This window comes from Panthera leo, chromosome A3 (assembly GCF_018350215.1).
Source record: "Panthera leo isolate Ple1 chromosome A3, P.leo_Ple1_pat1.1, whole genome shotgun sequence".
NCBI lineage: Eukaryota > Metazoa > Chordata > Mammalia > Carnivora > Felidae > Panthera > Panthera leo.
The window spans coordinates 74,395,878-74,414,463 of NC_056681.1; the positions used below are offsets into that span (position 1 = coordinate 74,395,878).

Here is an 18,586-nt window from a genome sequence, read left to right on the forward strand (position 1 = left end):
CTTAGTGCGCTCATATCAATGAATTTGGCCTGATTCAGCTTTATGTTCATTCCAACATTTTTCCACACTCTTATTATCCTTTCCTACCCTATCCTCTGGATTTCTATCTGTGTAAGTTAGAGAACTCAAGTAGTTCTTCTGGAGTAGAGCACATATCCTTATGGGTCACATTTTGTACTTCACCTTTAAGGGCCTGCTGGGTGCTGGGACTGTGTCTTCTTACAGGTCTAGAAGCAAAAAAGGGTGTGGGAATTGGGTCCTGAGGAGACTCAGCTTTGTCTGGCATGGAAACTACTGTAGTAGAGGTCATTACAATTTTCTCAGGCAGTGCAGGGTTAATTCCCTCAAGTTGGAGGGAAGGAAGAGGAGGTAGAGAAGCCACTTTCACTACCAAACTCCTCAAAATTTAGAGGTTCAACGTCCCCAGCTTCATCATGGACTTCCGATCTGTCCTCATTTCAACTTTCAGGATCCCATTGCATCCAATCTATCCAATCCAAGGGGTGCCTGGGTCACTCACTCAGTTAAGTGTCCAACTTTGGCTCAGGTCATCATCTTGTGGTTTGTGATCAAGCCTCATGTAGGGCTCTGTGCTTACAGCTCAGAGCCTGGAGCCTGCTCAGATTCTGTGTCTCCCTCTCTCTCTGCCCTTCCCCCACTCATGCTCTGTCTCTCTCTCTCTCTCTCAAAAATAAATAAACATTAAAAAAAATTTTTTAAAGTCCAATTTATCCAATCCAAGAGTTGTATATTTTAGTCTAGAACTCAGGGAATAGTCAGGGCTATAGATACGAATTTGTGACTTATCAGCATATGGATTGTATTTAAAGGTATAGGGCTTGATTGTAAAACCTCTCACCCTCCCACCACCCCTTAGGTGAGACTAATTAAGGGTCTTTCTAAAATTTCATATTTAGATATGCACTATTGTTCTGAAAAGAAGAAGTGATTATTTCCAGTACAAAAAACACATTTATTCAAACAATTATTAAAAGCCCACTAGATGCCAGGGAATCTTCTACATGCTAGGGATACCTCAGTGAACACTACATGGTCCCAGCCCTCAAGCTACCTAAACTTTGATAAGCAAGACAGAGAATAAAAAAACCCAAACAAACAAAATATAATACACTAAATGTCAAGTAGTGATAGATACTATGAAGAAAAATCAAGCTGAGTAAGTAGGGAGTGACAGAAATTAGAGTTGCTATCTTATTTTTTTTTAAGTTTATTTATTGATTTAAGTCATCTCTACACCCAAAGTGGGGCTTGAACTCACAATCCCAAGATCAAAAGTCACACTTTTGTGACTCTTCCGACTGAGTCAGCCAGACACACATGTTAGTTTAAATAGAGTAGTTGGGGAAGGTGTTTTTGAAGAGGAGTAGAGACTTGAAGTGAGAGAGCTAGCTATGTGAGTGGTGGGGAATGGAGTAGCAAGCAAGGAAGAATGGAAGGAACTAGAAGAGAATCCAGGTTCTGTAGGGTCTTGAGAGGGAGAGGGGAGGGGAGAAGGGAGGTAGAAATGGGGAGGTAGAGGGAGAGAACTGGAGATTGGAGGAAAGGAGCGGAAGAAAGATACAAAAAGCCAGGAGGGCTGGGGTCCTGCAGTTGGCAGCTCTTATTGAGATTCAGAGGCTCTCAAGCAATTGTGGGGCAGTAAGAACAAGAGAGGAGATTCCTATAAGTATGTCTCAAGGTTATGAATTGCTTTCCCTTTAAAATTTTTTAATGTTTTCTTATTTACTTATTTTGAGAGAGAGAGATAGAGAGCAAAGAGGGGAGGGACAGAGAGAGAGGGAGAGAGAATCCCAAGCAGGCTTTGCCTGGTAAGCATGGAGCCCGATGCGGTGCTTGAACCCATAAACTGTGACATCATGACCTGAGCCAAAATTGAGAGTCAGACGCTTAACCAACTGACGCACCTAGGGGCCCCAAATTGCTTTTCCTTTAATGGTTTTTGTCAGACTAATGACTAGAATTGGGGATTATTTTTATAATTACTTATGGCCATTAGCTTGTGTTTCTTTTAATAGAACACTCCACTGGAAGTGGGCTGTATGACCATATTTGTTTTTTTTTTTTAATGTAATAAATGTTAAATTTGTATCTCACATTACCTGTAGGAATGACTATTCAGAGATCCTATGCAGTAGCCTTTTTTCTCTTTGGGGAACATATTCAGCTGAACATATGAAAAAAAAATATATATATAACAGTTTATGGTAAGGAACTTATTACATTGCTTCTGAAATTTAATAAGTATGTATCCACAAAATTTGCATTATTGCCTATATACAATATTGTTCCAACCATGTTAAAGCCTATCTATTTCAAGACTGTTATTTTTCTGGAAACTCTTTTTTTAAAAAAAAAAAAAAAAAAAAATATATATATATATATATATATATTTGAGAGAGAGAGAGAGAGACAGAGTGCGAGCGGGGGAGAGGCAGAGAGAGAGAGGGAGACACAGAATCTGAAGCAGGCTCCAGGCTCTAAGCTGTCAGCACAGAGACTGATGTGGAGCTCAAACTCACAGATGGCGAGATCATGACCTGAGCTGAAGTGGATGCTTAACCAATTGAGCCACCCAGGCACCCCTCTTCTGGAAACTCTTGATTTCACACAGAATGTCATAAATTAACTTTTAGTCCACTCCCTTCACTAGTATGGAAGGTATCCTTCATTAGGATAATGATTTTACTCACTCCTATATCACAAGTGCCTAGGATAGTAGCTTCTATACAATAGATGTTCAGCAAATGTTTGATAGGTGAATTAGTAAGTGAAGTAAAATGAACTAGTTTGTCAAACTGCCTCAACCTTTTAACTAAAAAATGCTAGAAGTACAAATGGCTTTAGGCTAATTAAAAGTAGAATTTAACTAACAGGTTATCTTTTATAGTAATTTCTTGGTAGCATTTTTTCCTATAATTACATTTATTTCAGTGGTAGCTGTGGGAAATAATCCCAATTCGAATAGCAATACCTATTTAAACCCCATAGACCCTTAAGTTTAAAAACAAAGCAAAGAAAACCCAAAATTTGTCTTTAATTTTTTCCCCAAGTTATAAAAATGATCAGCAACTTTAGGTTGCTTTCTTTAGTTATATATTTAGCAAGGAAAGTACCAGTGTGTTATAACACAGAACCAGATTAAGTTATTTGGTTTCAGTGATAAATTGGTAAGAGTGGTAGGCTAATGATAGGTGATTTAGCATTTTGGGACCACTTCTCTGAGAAACATTTCTCTTCAGGGGTCAATTAAGAGTGCTTATTTTACTGTCTAGCCATAAACACATCATGCACATCTAACATGAGGTGTTCACTGATGCTTGTTTAGATGCTGAAGGCAATGCATTAGGAACTGATGGTGACCCATTCTTATCCAATCAGTTCCTGATGCAGTATCTACGACATCAAAAACTCTATAATAATTATATAAAGTATTTATTTCCAAATGCAACAACTTTGTTCCCTTTGTTCCTACGTATAAAATTTGCCATTAAGTAATGCTTCTTGTCATCTGATAAAATCAATCTAATGTCACACTAATGAGTAATTTCCCGTTTACCAAGAGACACCTTGCAAACATGATGTGTATAAGACTCGTGTAGTATAATCATGTATTTCATGGCAAACTAGTGTGGGTAAGTATTTTTTCGAGAGGATATTTTAAGTTTTTTTTTTTTTTAATGTTTATTTGTTTTTGAGAGACAGAGACAGAGCACAAGTTGGGGAGGGGCAGGGAGAGAAGGAGACACAGAATCTGAAGCAGGCTCCAGGCTCTGAGCTGTCGGCACAGAGCCTGATGCCGGGTTTGAACGCAAGATCATGACCCCAGCTGGAGTCAGATGCTTAACCAACTGCACCACCCAGGCGCCCCTTAGAGAGGATATTTTAAAAACAGCTTGCCTTAAGCCACTTGTTTCTGTTTTTTGTTTTAAAGGATAATTTAAAAATATTAAAATCCTAAGGAGATTTGAATGAGACAACCTGGTGAGCATTTAGTTTTGGATTCATTGATTAGGATAAGTTGCATGTACATGTTCAAGATAGATTTATCATGTCTTTTATTCTAGAATTCTAGCTCACTGAAATGATAAGGTTAGAATTAGAATTAATAGATATAAGAGGCATAGGATACCAAGAAGAACATAATGGTCAGATACACAATTTCAAGAATGTTACTGGTTTCCTATCTTATTGATCATTTTGCAGGTCAATTTTGATGATCTCATCAGAAAATTCTAATTAGTCTTCTAAAATTCCTCCAAATATAGAATTAATGAAGGGCTCTAGTATTACCTAGAAATCCTGCCCTTCTGTCAGTGGAACTTTTGGTTTACATGGGATATTTTAGACATAAAGGATAGGGGATTTGGAAATAGAATCAAAGTGGAGATCACAGAATGGAGACTGGAAAGTCCACTGATTGCTCTCTGTCTTCATTTATCTGAATACCAAGTAGGCCTAAGAGTTAATACTTCACCATGTTTTAATTCTATCAGTGGTTTAATTTTGGAATACACTAAAACACTCTATCTAGCTTATCATAAAAATAAGTTCCATCTTATTCTCTTTCCGGAGTTCTTATCTATGATCAAGTACATTATCTCAATTGTTTAACAGGCATTTCCTTAAGGTTTATATAGAGGTTTATATAAGGTTTATATATTTTCATAGAGAGTATTTCAGTAAAGCCAAAGAACTTATAAACAGAATGGTTCTGGGGACCCTGAAGACTTCTGTTGGAGAAGCAATCCCAGGACCAGGACCTGAAAAGTCAGCCCATGTTTTCCTATAGCTCTCATGGTCTCTTATAATTTTGGTTTAGCAGGTAGATTTGACAGATTAGGGAATTAAGTTAACAACTCTAGCAGTGTCTGGGAAATTAGGTGGTATTATGTCATTTGTGAGCTAGAAGGAATGTAATAAGGAAATAAAAATAGGTGAAGAACAGGATCCCTCAAGATTTGATTGTTGCAAATATCCACTGTAATTTTCAAATAGCGTCATTTATCAAAAGTAACATAAGTCCATTTGCCCACATGTCATGATTCTAGGCTATTGGTTATTTAGAGTACCTAGTATAGTATTGCAACAGGTTTTGAAACCCCTCAGTACTGGGACATGGTGGCTGGGATGGTTGACTATGGGAGTATCATCTTTAATTACAAACTGCTACAAGGAATTCGGTGGGGAAAGAGGGATTCATGGAGTTGGATAAAAGCTCCTATACAGGCCAGTGGTTATCAAACTTGAGCATGCAGAATTGTCCAGAGGTTTATTAAAAGACTGCTGGGATACACAATCAGTTTCTAATTTAATGGCTCTAGGATGGGGCCCAAGAATCGGCATTTTTAACAAGTTCCCTGGTGATATAGTTCAGAGACTATAATTTGAGAACAACTGCTCTATCCTGGTCTGAGACTATATGGGCTATTGGAAACAAGTGATCAACCAGGACTGTGATAAAATGAGTGTGATGATCTAGAAGGAAAAAGGACCAGAATGAAGCATCTACAGAAATTCAAATCCTAGTAATTATTGGAGTTCAGGAATGTTGCTCTTTAGACATCATATTACTACAGATCTTTTAGGAATACATTTGCAACTTTCTCTTTTCATTTCCTTTCACTCCGGAAAAAAATCATAGATTAAAAACTCTTCAGTTCTCTGGATTACTTGAGTTTGGAAATAGAGCTAGTCTGCCTGTAGATGGAGCAAAATGATAGTAAGGAAAGACAACTCAGAGACAGGCTGCTATGAAACAGGAGAATGTCAAAATCTAGGCCACAGTTTTGAGCAATCTTTGGAGCATTGTATAGGCCAAGGGCATCTCCCAGTAATTGAGATGTCTCTAATAGAACGAAAAAGAAGAGGGTCACTTTTTCTGGAAGATCTCCCAGAGGTTTTTTTAGAGAGAGCCTCCTGGTATGTCCATTCCAGATGACAAAAATGTTGTACAGCTAAGTGGCAGACTTATCTGTTCCTAGAGTTGATCAAACTCCTCCCTTCTCCCAAGGTTTTCACCATGCTGTTCCCACAACTCCTACCCATTCTTCGAATCTCAACCTCACCTTGTTCAGATGAGGTCTCCCCATCCTTTGCTCATAGCAGGTAACCATCTATAATTACAATGGAGATATTTACATGATTGGTTTCACAATCAGCTCCCCACTAGGGTAGGGATGGTTTGTTTACTGCTGCATTCCCGATACAGGGCCTGGTACCTCACTGGCATTAAGTATTGGTTGAATGAAACATGAAAAGCAGCTGTACCTTACAGAGAGAACTTGAAACCAGGTTTTGTGGCCAAGCATGTTGGCTGAGCTTGGAACCTTCTCCATCCTTACCCCCTCCAGACTATCAATGTTCATTGCTAGTAGAGTGTGGGATACACGTGCAGCAGGTTTTGAGACTGTAAATTAAATAATGCCATAACCCCCAAAAGAAAGTGTGTTTTTAAGGAGAAGTTTGGGCTTCAAAAATGATTCAGAAGAATGGGTTATACAGGTACAAATTGGGTACCTGGCAAGATTACTAATATCAAAGTGCTCTAGCCAATAGAGGATTGAATCTGTAACCAGTAAAGGTTTCTTTAACCCTGCTCCACCTTCATGGAAGACAGCTCTGTCTTAGATAGGATGGACAGCTGTAGACTTCCTGAGATCTTGCAGTCATCACTGGACACATAAACCCTCTTTGTTCTGTTGTTTAGTTTTGATTTTTTAATTAATTAATTAATTAAAGGAATTTAATTAATTGACAAAGGAAGACAAAGATGGCCTTTCTGGGCATTCAACGACTATTTATTCTCCAGTAGTACAGCCTGGAGAGGGCCACAGAAAGTTCTAATCTGGATGTACAGAGAAGACAGACATTGTGAGCCTGGGGTCACTTTTAGCTTGCATAGGGGTGCTGCTAGGATGCCTTGGGCTTTTTGACTTTGTCAGTGACTTCAGAGGCCTTCTTGGTGGCAGATGGAATTTTTGCTGGCTGACTTGAGCCTGCCCACATTCCTTGCTACATACATTCAGAAGCAGAGAACGATAAAATCCTTTGAAGGCAGAAGGATGACCACCATCTAGCTAGCTTGTTCTCGTTAATGGAATAAATAAAACCTGCTGTCAAGTTGGGCTTACAGCATGGGGCTCCCTGCAGTACCTGAAAGCCAAGGTCAGCCTCCTGGGCCAGCTGAACTGCTAGCACTAATGGTCTAAGGAAGGCTGGTAATCTTACTTCACTTTTTGGGCCAGGACTGAAATGTTGATTTCTAGCACTAAGAAGGTTCAGTCAAGAGTTGTCCAGGGGAATGAGCTCAGGAGGAGACCTTCGCTCATTTGGGGAACTGAAGGTAGTATGAAAACTAGGAAATCAGTGGGGAAATCAATGGATCTCTGGACTTCTGTCACTCTGGTAGAAGCCAGGGCTTGGTGGTGGTGGGACACCCGCAAGCTTGAAGTGTACACCGGAGGACAAAGCCAGGGATGCTTAGAGAACTCTCAGGGCAAGTTTTGAGCACCACAGGTTTATGTGCAGTACATGCTGGGACACAACTGGTCAGGGAAGAATCAGGCAAGATCTAAAGAAGCAGCCTTGGGATGCCCTTTACATGGGGCCCCAAATAGTGAAGCCTGTAGGTGACACATGGTCACCGTGGTTCCTATGTGCAAAGCCAAATCCAGGTGTAGAGGTGAGGTCTGACCTGAGTAATGCTTAGAGCCACAGTGAGTTGCAATCTGTGATCAGACAGGAACACACAGGCTGGAGGATGAAGAGAGCATGGTCAGCTGCACTGAGCAGGAATAGAGTTCAGGTTTAGTGCAGCAGATCAGGATCACAGGTTCAGCACACATTTAAGGTGCAGGCCTGCAGACTGGCAGTAGGCTCTGCTTGCTTGCTCTGGGAGAGAGACCAGCTTCTTCCACTTTGATGTAGATAGTCTTCATGGTATAGGTAGTGACAAGGAAGAGCAAGGGCCATACTATAGGTGCTGGCGATTGAGGTGAGGACTTGGTTCCCAGGAGCCCTAACAAGGTCTCATATAGTGAGCAAGACAGAGCCTCCATAGGAAAAGGCTGGGAACCCTGTTGCACTCTATCCTCTATTAGCACTGTCATAAACTAATCCCATCCAACAACAATATTTTGGGTGTCTCATTGACAGAGATGCCAAAGCCTTCCCTTATTTTGATGCTAATTATCACCAGGGTGATAAAATTTTTAAGTTTTTTTTTCAAGTCAGATTCTATGTGGCTGAAAAGATACGTGATTTCCCCCCCCCCCCCCCCCCCCCCTTAAAGCAGCAAAAAAGCTAATGAGTTTTTAAAAGAGGTTGGGACTCCTAATTCCAGAGCCAGTTTTCTCTTTGGTCTTTTATACTAGCTCTCCTCTTGGTAGGAACCTGCCTGTCCTGTGGTCTATGCTTCTCAAGTTTAATTGCAAGGTTGCTATTTGGAGCCCACAACACATGTTTTTCCTTAGAGTTTATAAGTTATTAAGTTCTGAGAAAATCCTATTCGATCTATGTTACCTAGTAAACAAGTCATGCTACTTCTCTAATTAAAAAACTCTCCCCCAGTGCTTCTCAAGTCATTCACATTAAAACCCCAAATCCTTACCATGGACCACCCAGTTATTGCTCCAATTCCATCTCCTACCAGTTTCTCTTTTATTCCACTCCACTCCATCCACAGCCTTCTCGTTGGACTCACATACACTGATTCTCACCTCTGACTGCGCATTAGAATCTGCTGGGCAGCTCTTAAATAGTGATGCTCAGGCCCCACACCTAGTCATTCTGATTTAATTCATCTGTGATGAAGCCCTTGCCTTTGGCCTTTCTGAAAGCTCCCCTGGTGCTTAGATGTGTAGACAGTACTGCAAACATCTACAGTACTTACCGCATATACCAACATGACCACAAACACAATTCCTGAAACATAGTATGTCCTCATCTATTTAAAATTTTTTTCTTGTCCTATTTAATTACATTAATTTTCTTTCCTTTTGAAAAAAGAATGTATCTTTTTTGAAAAATTGTCACCAAGAATTGGAATTGGTAATTTTTAAATGTTTGATGGGGAAAAAAAGGCTATTTCAACTAGCAGGAAGATACAGATGATATCTGGAGAATTTCATAGCTTTAAAGGGCCCTAATGAGTGATGCAGATTAATATGAAGCCCTCTTCTTATCAGAGGTAAGTTATTTTCTGGCTTATATTTCAGTATTTGTCCTGTTAGTCTGGGAATAACTAGTCCTCAAACTGACTTCCTACTACCCAACATCACTTTCTGGCAAGGAAACCTAATAGGTCACAATAGCAGACGTGTAATCTAATCAGATAGACACACAGGCTTCTTCTCTTCCTGAAGATACCCAAGGAACTACATGTCAGCCAAGACCTTTGAAATAGCATGTTTAATACATTTTGTTGCTAAAGTTAATCTTACATTAATTACAAATTTGTTCCATCTAATTGGTTTGGTGCTGCTGGGTGAATGAGAAAGAGAACTGGCCTTGATTTTTTTATCCTGAGGAATCACATTTGTTCTCAATCTTTTTCCAGAATAGTCTTCTGCCCCTGTTTCCAGGGGTCACCAAGAATCGGAGTTAGGCATGGCTCAAAAAAGTCTTTGAGGCCAGAGCCACAGTTGATTCTAAAGTTCAGTATCAATTAGGACAGCTGAATGTGAAACGTTCATAGTAGGAATGAGGAAGAGACTTTCAGTGTGAGAATTTGGGCAGTTGAAGTTTGAGTAGGGCCTGGCAGATCATCCTCTTTTGGACTGCTTGGAATCTGACAGCACCCCCAGAAAGAGTGGGAGGAGCTTTCAGAAGGAAAACATTTTAGGTTTAGCTTCTAACGCCAAACTCCCTTGGTTGATTTAAAAGAAAAAAACAACAAACAAAAAACCAAGGAGCCTTAAAGGAGTGCTATAAATGGAACATGAATCCAATAAAGACAAATTAATTCCCAAGGCTGGTTGCCTTTCTCGTAGAGCAGGACTTCAGAAAAGACTTTAGTAAGATTAAAAGAGGTTGAACATGAAACAGTAACCATAGCAACTTTGCTTTTTTTTTTTGTCATGAACTAGTAATTCCGTACTGTAATTTGGGTTGCCTACAAGTCTTTTGATCCATGAGGGCAAGGAAATTGCTCTGTTTAGCATAATCCCAGAGACCACTGTGGGGGATTGTATGAACATCTCACAGTTGCCAGCTGAGATTAAGCCAACTCACAGCCATCCAGGTTAGACCTGCAAGAAGAGCATCATGTGAGCAGAGGCACATGGGTGCCTTGGGTAAAAGCATGGCACTATTCACTGAGCACATCGGCTGAAGAGTTATGTCTCCTGGCTTTTTTCTTGATGAGACATTATCAAGCTACTCCTCTTGGTGAATTGAAACCTATATTCACACGTTGCTGGTATGTGCAGCATTGCATATCATGTCCTAATTTTTGCATTTAGAAAGGATTTATTCTATTTAATCCTTACATAATAAGAAACACAAGTAAGTATAGGAGGATATAAAACCAATCACTCAAAAACCATTTATAAGCAAGCTTTATAAGGAATTTGGGAATACCAGCAACACCCTAAAATAGTTCCTCAGGTAAAAAAAAAAAAAACAACAACCAACAAACAACAATTATGTAAGTGAAAAAGGTAATGAGCATATATATACTCACCAAAGGGGCAGGTGTGATAATGGGGGTCCAGGTCTTCACCTTTTTACATGGTAGTTTCTGTGTCCTTCCTTTTGCTCATGCTGCTTTATTCAGTTACATTGGATTGGGCCATGAGCCTCCGCCCTTCTAATTCATTGAGTGGGGCTGATCAATCATGGGGATAATGATCAAGAAAGGAAGGAGGAAGAGACTGCAGAGGTTCTCCATCATCTGCTGCGGGGATTCTCAGCTTCAGGGAGTATAAGAAGCATCAGAGGACCTTGTTACAAACATAGATCCCCAGAGTCCATGTCCAGATTTTGATTTTGTATGTCTGGTTTAGGGCAAGGATTTGCATTTTGATGGGGATTTTCCCTGCCTTTCTCTCTAGTTTCATTTCATACTAGTCCATTTCTTCCCCTAAATTGTAGACTCAAGCTATAACAAACTGCTTGAAGTTCCATAATGCAATGAGCTGTATTATGCCTTTGCACATACTTGGGACAGTTTCCTCTTCCTCCCTCCCTCCTTGAACAAACACATACACACACATATGCATACATACATACCTTGTGTGACTGACACACACATTCAATCTAAGACCAACACCAGACACTTTCTCTCTTCTGTCTCCCTTCTCTGTGTTCAATTTGTACCCTCTCTATTTCCACACCTGTTATACACAATGATGTTCTTGCCTATATGTTGTCTCCCTCATTAGACTATGAGGACCGCCCTTATTCATCTTTATAGTCTCAGCCATACAATTCTCTGTATGGCCTCTACTACTTAAAAGTTACACAATAAAAGTTTGTTGAGCTAAATGAAATGTTTGTTGAAGCAAAGTATTATAGATTCCAGCTCATAACTTGTCCCTAAATAACTAAGACTTGACAGAATTAGGATAATGATAATTTGTTTGGTTAGAAAAAAGGCTTTTCAAGGAAAAAATTCAGGCAGATCTGGAGTTACAAAACAATTAAGAAAGAACAAGAGAATATAATGTTGCTTTTCTATGAACTCCTAAGTAGAAGGCTACTTGTTGAGAAATAAAAATGTCTTCTCACTGAACTTTAGCATTTAAACTATAGTCTATGTCTATTTTCTGGAGTCAAATTGCTCAGGATCAAAAAGAAATAGAGGATTTTATCCTAAGCAAAAAACAAGGGCCTATCATTTCTCATGTCTTTCTTCTCAAGGGGTTAGGATAAATCAGATCCAACTCCAAAGCAACATGCAGGCTTGTTCTTTTTTTCTTTTCTCTTAACCTTAGATTTGATTTCCCTTTCTTCCTAGAAGGTTTAACACTGAAAGTGACTGTTAAGAGATAGCAAGAATAAAGATGTAGTTCTTCTTCCCTCTACTGGAAAACATTAGAAAAAGGTCATAACTGGAAGTACTGTACATTGATGAGGAAAATAAAGAGCTGCAGGTGAACCCAAGACATAGGGAATATCATGCCCACAACTGCAGTGGGGAAGGCACTAGGGGGAAAGTATAGACACATACTTTGCTGCCTTGTCCACCTTACTGGGTTGTTGTGATGGGCATTTAAAAGGGAAAAGGAGGGCAATGATACAAAGAAGTTTTGGTAACAAAGCTATGCTAATGTGGCTGGTTAGTCCATAGGCCAGATAAACTAAAAAAATAGTAGCAAAGTATCAAGAAGTAAGCTATTTCTAAAACCATACATCCTGTTCAAGGATTTTAGGGATATTAACAAAGGAAGGGAGACTCTAAATCCATAGTAAAGTATTCCTACAGGCATCTTTGGGGGCATTGCAATGTATGCATTTGTGATCTTAATTCTGTAAACTCTTAGATCTTACTCTCTATAGATTTGTATTTGGATGTAACAGAAGTTTCTGTTAGGTCATTGGATCTGTTTAGACAGTTGCAATTTCAATATTTCTCTTAAGATCATGTTATTTACTCAGAGTCAGAATTATTTAGATAACTTCTGAAAACTCGGAAGGATTAACCCTCCTGCAATTGACTGTGGAAGATGGCATAAGGGGTTGGGAAGCACATGAGCTTTGGAGTGAGGTAGAGCAGGGTGTGATTCCTGGTACTACACTTACCAGCGTGGTGCTTTAAGTTGAATCATTTTGTTTCTTGGAGATTCAGTTTGTGCATTGTTAATACTTGTGGCTGACATTATTAACAACTAACTGAGATAATATTGTGGAAATGTCTACCTGATACAAAATCTGATACATAGTTACTCAATAAATTCTGGTTTTATTTTAATTTTACCATGATGTCCTTTGGTTAACTCAATTACTTTTTTTTTCTTTCCAACCTCTAGATTTTAGAAGAGGTGCCCAAATTCCACTCTTATATTTATGTTTACGTTATTATCTTCCTTCCTAGAAGTTTTTCTTTTCTTTTTAAAAAAATATTTATTTTTTGGGAGAGTGCAAGTGAGGGAGGGGCAGAGAGAGGGGGACAGAGGATCTGAAGCAGGCTTTGCGCTGACAGACTGATAGCAGTGAGCCTGACATGGGGGTTGAACTCATGAACTGCAAGATCATGACCTGAGCCGAAGTCGGACCCTCAACTGGCTGAGCCACCCAGACGCCTCCTTCCCAGAAGTTTTTATTTTATTTTTTTTCAACGTTTTTTATTTATTTTTGGGACAGAGAGAGACAGAGCATGAACGGGGGAAGGGCAGAGAGAGAGGGAGACACAGAATCAGAAACAGGCTCCAGGCTCCGAGCCATCAGCCCAGAGCCTGACGCGGGGCTCGAACTCACGGACCGTGAGATCGTGACCTGGCTGAAGTCGGACGCTTAACCGACTGCGCCACCCAGGCGCCCCCTTCCCGGAAGTTTTTAAAATCTGCTTCTGTGCCTTGCTCAAGTTACTGACTTATTAATGATGTACCAGGGTGCTCTAGGGTGTTGGCCAAGAGGTGTATCTATTTTTACACTGAGGGGCTTCTGAGTTTGCATGCTGCTTATGGTTTCTCTGAACCAATGGTATCCAGAGTTGACATAAGCCATTTTATAATTGTTTTCTCTTCTTTATGGATACAAGTGTTCTGTCATTTGAGACATGCTGCTTAGAAATCTAGTTCTCCCTTAGCCTTCAGGTCAGAATTCTGAAACAGCTCAGGTCTTTGGGTACTCAGATTCACACTGGTGCTGGAGTGGTACTAATTTTGTTACATTTGAGTGTCTTTTGCAATCCCTCTTTTGGAAATTAACTCAAAACAAAGGCAGAAAAGTCTATGAAAACCAACTGAAAAGGTGCTGATGGGTGAGAGGACTTATAAGAACCCCTTCAACAGGGCTCTGTTCTATATCCCAATTTCCTAGCAGATGTGGGGACCACTTCAAGTTTCTTCAAACAAACTTCCTCTCTGTGATTTCTGGGTGGGAGTCGCTCTCCAGGCAATAATCTTTTTCATGTCTGCTTCCTTTTTACCTTGCCTTCTTGTTCTTTTTGGGATCGGGACTCTGAATCCCCCAAGGCCTGAAAGATAGCCAAACATTATTTATTATTTTTGTAGCTTTGTAGGCATTCAAAAAATGTTTGGCTTTGAATTGGTTTCAATAAAATAGTTGGCTGGAGTTACAAATGAGCATTTTGGCTGGAATTTTGCTAAATACCAGTTTGAAGCTGAATTTTGGTAAAGCTGCCCTGAATACATCTATCTTTGTCAATGGATTTGTTTGTTTATTAAGTGCATACTTTCTGGATTTTTGTGGGAAGAGAAGGTCAGACAGAGGAGCATGAGGATTAGAAGTGATTACGAATAGAGAAAAGGATTCATGGAGAATGGTGTCTAGAGATAAGGCGTTACGAGAAGGGAGTCTGAGTCATACTGTGCATAAGTGGGTGTCCAGCCCAAAGCCAAAGCCAGAACTGCCATTGAGCTGAGCTTCCCATTGGCATGTTTTCCACATTCTGAATGGTGGAGACATTCTTAAATAGGTAGTCACAATTAATGACAGAGCAAAAGTGTAATTGATATAAAGAATGGTTCTCATAAAAAAGGGCTTTTTCATACTCTTCTAGTTTAAGCTTCTAGAAAGTCTTAAAAAGAAGCCAGCCCTAGTTCAAGGGACACAGTGCATCTTTCATAACTGAAGCAAAGCAGATGAATAAATAACCTCTTCAAGGAAAGCCATTAGCAAGTTGGATAATGATATTGACATGAGTAATTGGAGAGAAATAAATAAACTAGTTGCTATTAGAATATTCACTAAGGATTGCCTGTGTATAATTGGGTGTAACTCTTAAGACTTGGTGTATGCCACCTTCCATTTCTTAAAAAAGAAAGAATATTTTGAAGGTCCTCTTTCTGGAGACCAAAGACATGAGGCATTGATCATGACTCAGTGGGGTTGTAGTCTTAGTGTCTGAATCATTTCAAACCTACCTTCTTTTGTAGAGTGCACCTATAGTAAAAGGAGGAGGGAAGTTTATCCTGGAAATTTTTAGGAGACAGGGTCTAGAATTCCAGACCTCTCAAGATTCTTACAACGGAGAAGAAACTTTAGTCTATAAATTTGTCACAATTTTCCAAGATGATTCTTCATTTGGGATGATGGAGGAGATGCTAAAGGCAACAAACACAAAAGAGTAGAAGATGATTAGGTCCTTGAAGCCTGCAAATCGTTAGGTCTCAAAGATGAAACGCTGGACAAAGTTGGGACAAGGTTGACTTACCCATTGTCTGCTCCTTAGAGGCAAGGGTCAGGTTTGAGATTTCTTCTGTAGTTGGAACCCAATGGCTTCTTATTGAGGGGCCGAGTGTCATGCCAAAATCTGGCAGGATGCACATCCTGCAAGAAGGTGGTTTTTTCAGAAGAAACACATCTCCATGTTCAGTTTAATTGGAAGTGACCCGGCAAAATGGTGTAACCCCTACAAAACTCAGTTTTCTCATTTTAAAATGGGATCCCCAAATGTATTTCATACTGTTATTAGAGGCTTCAATAAGACTATTTGTGTAAAGTGCCTAACAATGACTGATACAGAACATGTAATAAATGGTAGCTGCTATTTTATTTTTCCCTCGGCATTACAATTTTCACAGGTTAAGAATTTGAGTTGACCCTACTGTTATAACAAACAAAAAACATCCTTAGCTAATCATACTATTACTAACAATAACAAAAGCTGCTATTTAATGAGTGATTACCATATGTCTGAGTATTTTACTTAGTATGTATACTAAGTATTTTATGTAGATTATTTCATTTGATTTTGACAGAATCCTATCAGGGAGGTAAGGGCGGCTGGGTGGCTCAGTTGGTTGAGCATCTGACCCTTGATTTTGGCTCAGGTCATGATCTCACAGTTCGTGGGATCAAGTCCCACATCAGGCTCCATGCTGAGCCTGGAATTCTCTCTCTCCCTCTCTCTCTTTGCCTCTCCCCCACTCAGTCTCATTCTCTCTGTCAAAAATAAATAAATGAACATTAAAAAAAAAGAAGCAATTGAAAATGGGAGAATGTCCAATAGTAGTACTTTTCAATGGCGTTGCAAAGAAACATGGGATTCAATCTGCTGGAAATACAAGTTCCAGAGGTATAGTGAGAAAAAGAGAGAAAGAAAGGAGGAGGCACAGTAATTTTTAATCCCGTGAGTTCATCTTGAAGACAAGCCTGAGAAAGCCACCCAGCCAGCACCTGGGAAAGGACAACTGAAGCTTTGTGGGCATTGGCAAGGGCAGCCGGATAACATACTGTGAGCAAAAAAGGAAGAACACAGAAATTATAGGGACCTATTAGAGAAGACAGAGGCCCAGTCAACAGAAGAAATTCCTTGAGAAAAAGAAAAAAAAAAGTGTAAAGGGAGAACATCTGATGAGAGGGTGGCCCTACAAACAATCTCTTGGATTGAAGTTGAAGAGTTAAAGTCCCTGGGGCAAGAAATGAGGTCTCCAGGAAAGGGAAAAATAAATACTCTCCTGTGAAATCAGTTCTTCTGATTGTGGGCTTGCATGTGTTTGGGGAGGGGATGTCAGGACTCTTCATAAATATGTATGTCTAAGTTATTTTATTGAGGTAAACACACTTATAGAAAAATGTGCAAATCATGAGTGTACAGCTTGATGAATTATCACCAAGTGGACACACCCATGTAACCACCACCCAGGTCAAGAAAGAGAACATTACCATATTCATAAATATTTACTACTCCTAGTTTTCACATGCTTAGTTTCTCAAATGAGTCTGTGTCTTTCTAACATAGATATTCAAAGTCAAATGCAGCCAGTTAGGATGTTTTGTATATAAAGTGAGAAAAGAGAGCTTGTTCTAAAAACAAGTTGGGCAAAACACTTAAAATCCATACAATTCCATAAAAGTGAGATAATAAAATCTAAATGAAGTATAATTATATCTTTAAATAAGGGATAATTCTATGCACCCTCTCAAACCATTGGGGCACTGAAAATTAAGTTTCAGAGGGGAGTCCCCACTAGAAAAAGGAATAGCCTGTCTTCCTTGCCTGAAGCCTTCAAAAAATACAGCATTTGGCACTGTTGCAAGCACATGGTATGCTCAACAAATATTTATCAATAACGATAATGGTGGTAAGTTACCTTTTTCGTAAAATACATGGTGATCCCTGGTTTCCTTAAACCAATAACTGGGCAAAGAAATATGACTTTTAGTTCTTCTGAAGCTCCTGGTTGAAGCCTTAGGAGAAAGAATAATCTATGAATTACTGGTGATATGTTTTAACCCCATTGAAATTATTTTGCCCTTCACCTTCCCCCTTTCCCACAACCAAACACAGCTCTGAGTTTTGCAGAGATGAGGGGGAAGATAGAAGGAAGGAAAGAAAATGAGAAGCAAGGTGGTGAGCAACAAGTATGGGAGGGAAAAACAAAAGCTGAACTAAAGCCACTCAGGAAATATCCCTTTGTACTTTTATTTGCATCAAGTAATTAATGTTATAATTTGGCATAGCAATTAACCACACTTTTTATTAGATCAGATTTCATTACGTGCTACTTTAATTTTGGTAGGTAGTCATTTGTGAGATGAAGGAAGTTATCCACAGCAGCCACTGCTGTGGGTGACCACTAAGAAAATTAAAAGCCATTTGTCAAATGGAAAGGTTATCTATTTTTTACATATTGTAATATCCTTAATGGGTCCTTCAGGTGAAATTTTACAGAAGACAGAGTTAACAAGTGACATGGAAATTGGAAGATGAGTAATGAATTGGTAACATTTACCTGTTTATGAGTGCAAATTCAAGCCTGGTCTTACAAAACCCCAACATGATCCCTGCTGTGCTACAGATAGATCTTTCTTGACTTATGATGGGGTTATATCCCAATAAACTCACTGTCTGTTGAAACTGCTATAAGTCAAAAAGGCACTTAATGCATAGAACCTACAGAAAATCGTAGCTCAGCCTAGCCTACTTTAAATGTGCTCAGAACACTTAAATTTAGCTCTACAATTGGGCACAGTCCTCTAACACAAGGCCTATTTTATAATGAAGTGTTGAACATATCTTATAATTTATTAGATACTGTACTGAAGTGAGAAATAGAATGGTTGAATGGGTACATAATGGTTGTAAGTATTTAGGTTGTTTATCCTCATTTATCGTATGCTACTGCCTACCATCATGGGAGGGTATCGTACCATGTGTCCTTAACCTGAGAAAACCTCAAAATTCAAAATGCAAAGTATGTTTTTTACTGAATGTGTATCACTTTTACACCCCACCTAAGGTTGGCAGATAGTTAAGTTGAACCATTGTAAGTTAGGGACCATCTTTATTAATGATTAGTTTTGCCATGCCTGTTAGGTTAGCAACAGAAATTAGGAAAAGCATCTGCTTCATAATGATGTGTGAATTTGATGGTTTGTCATGTCCTCAGGAATATAAAGGCATGCTTTTACAACTTACCCACTGGGGTTAAAGTAT

General features: G+C 39.3%; 1 long non-coding RNA gene across 1 annotated transcript; it reads right to left on the reverse strand.

Annotated features, from left to right (window-relative positions):
- Nucleotides 1–13,496: 13,496 nt before the first annotated feature.
- LOC122215033 lies at nt 13,497–17,328 on the reverse strand. The gene is made up of 4 exons (XR_006200203.1): nt 17,241–17,328; nt 15,359–15,474; nt 15,069–15,248; nt 13,497–14,158 (listed from the first exon to the last, which is right to left on the reverse strand). It is a non-coding gene; the product is annotated as an uncharacterized LOC122215033 (long non-coding RNA).
- Nucleotides 17,329–18,586: the final 1,258 nt, after the last annotated feature.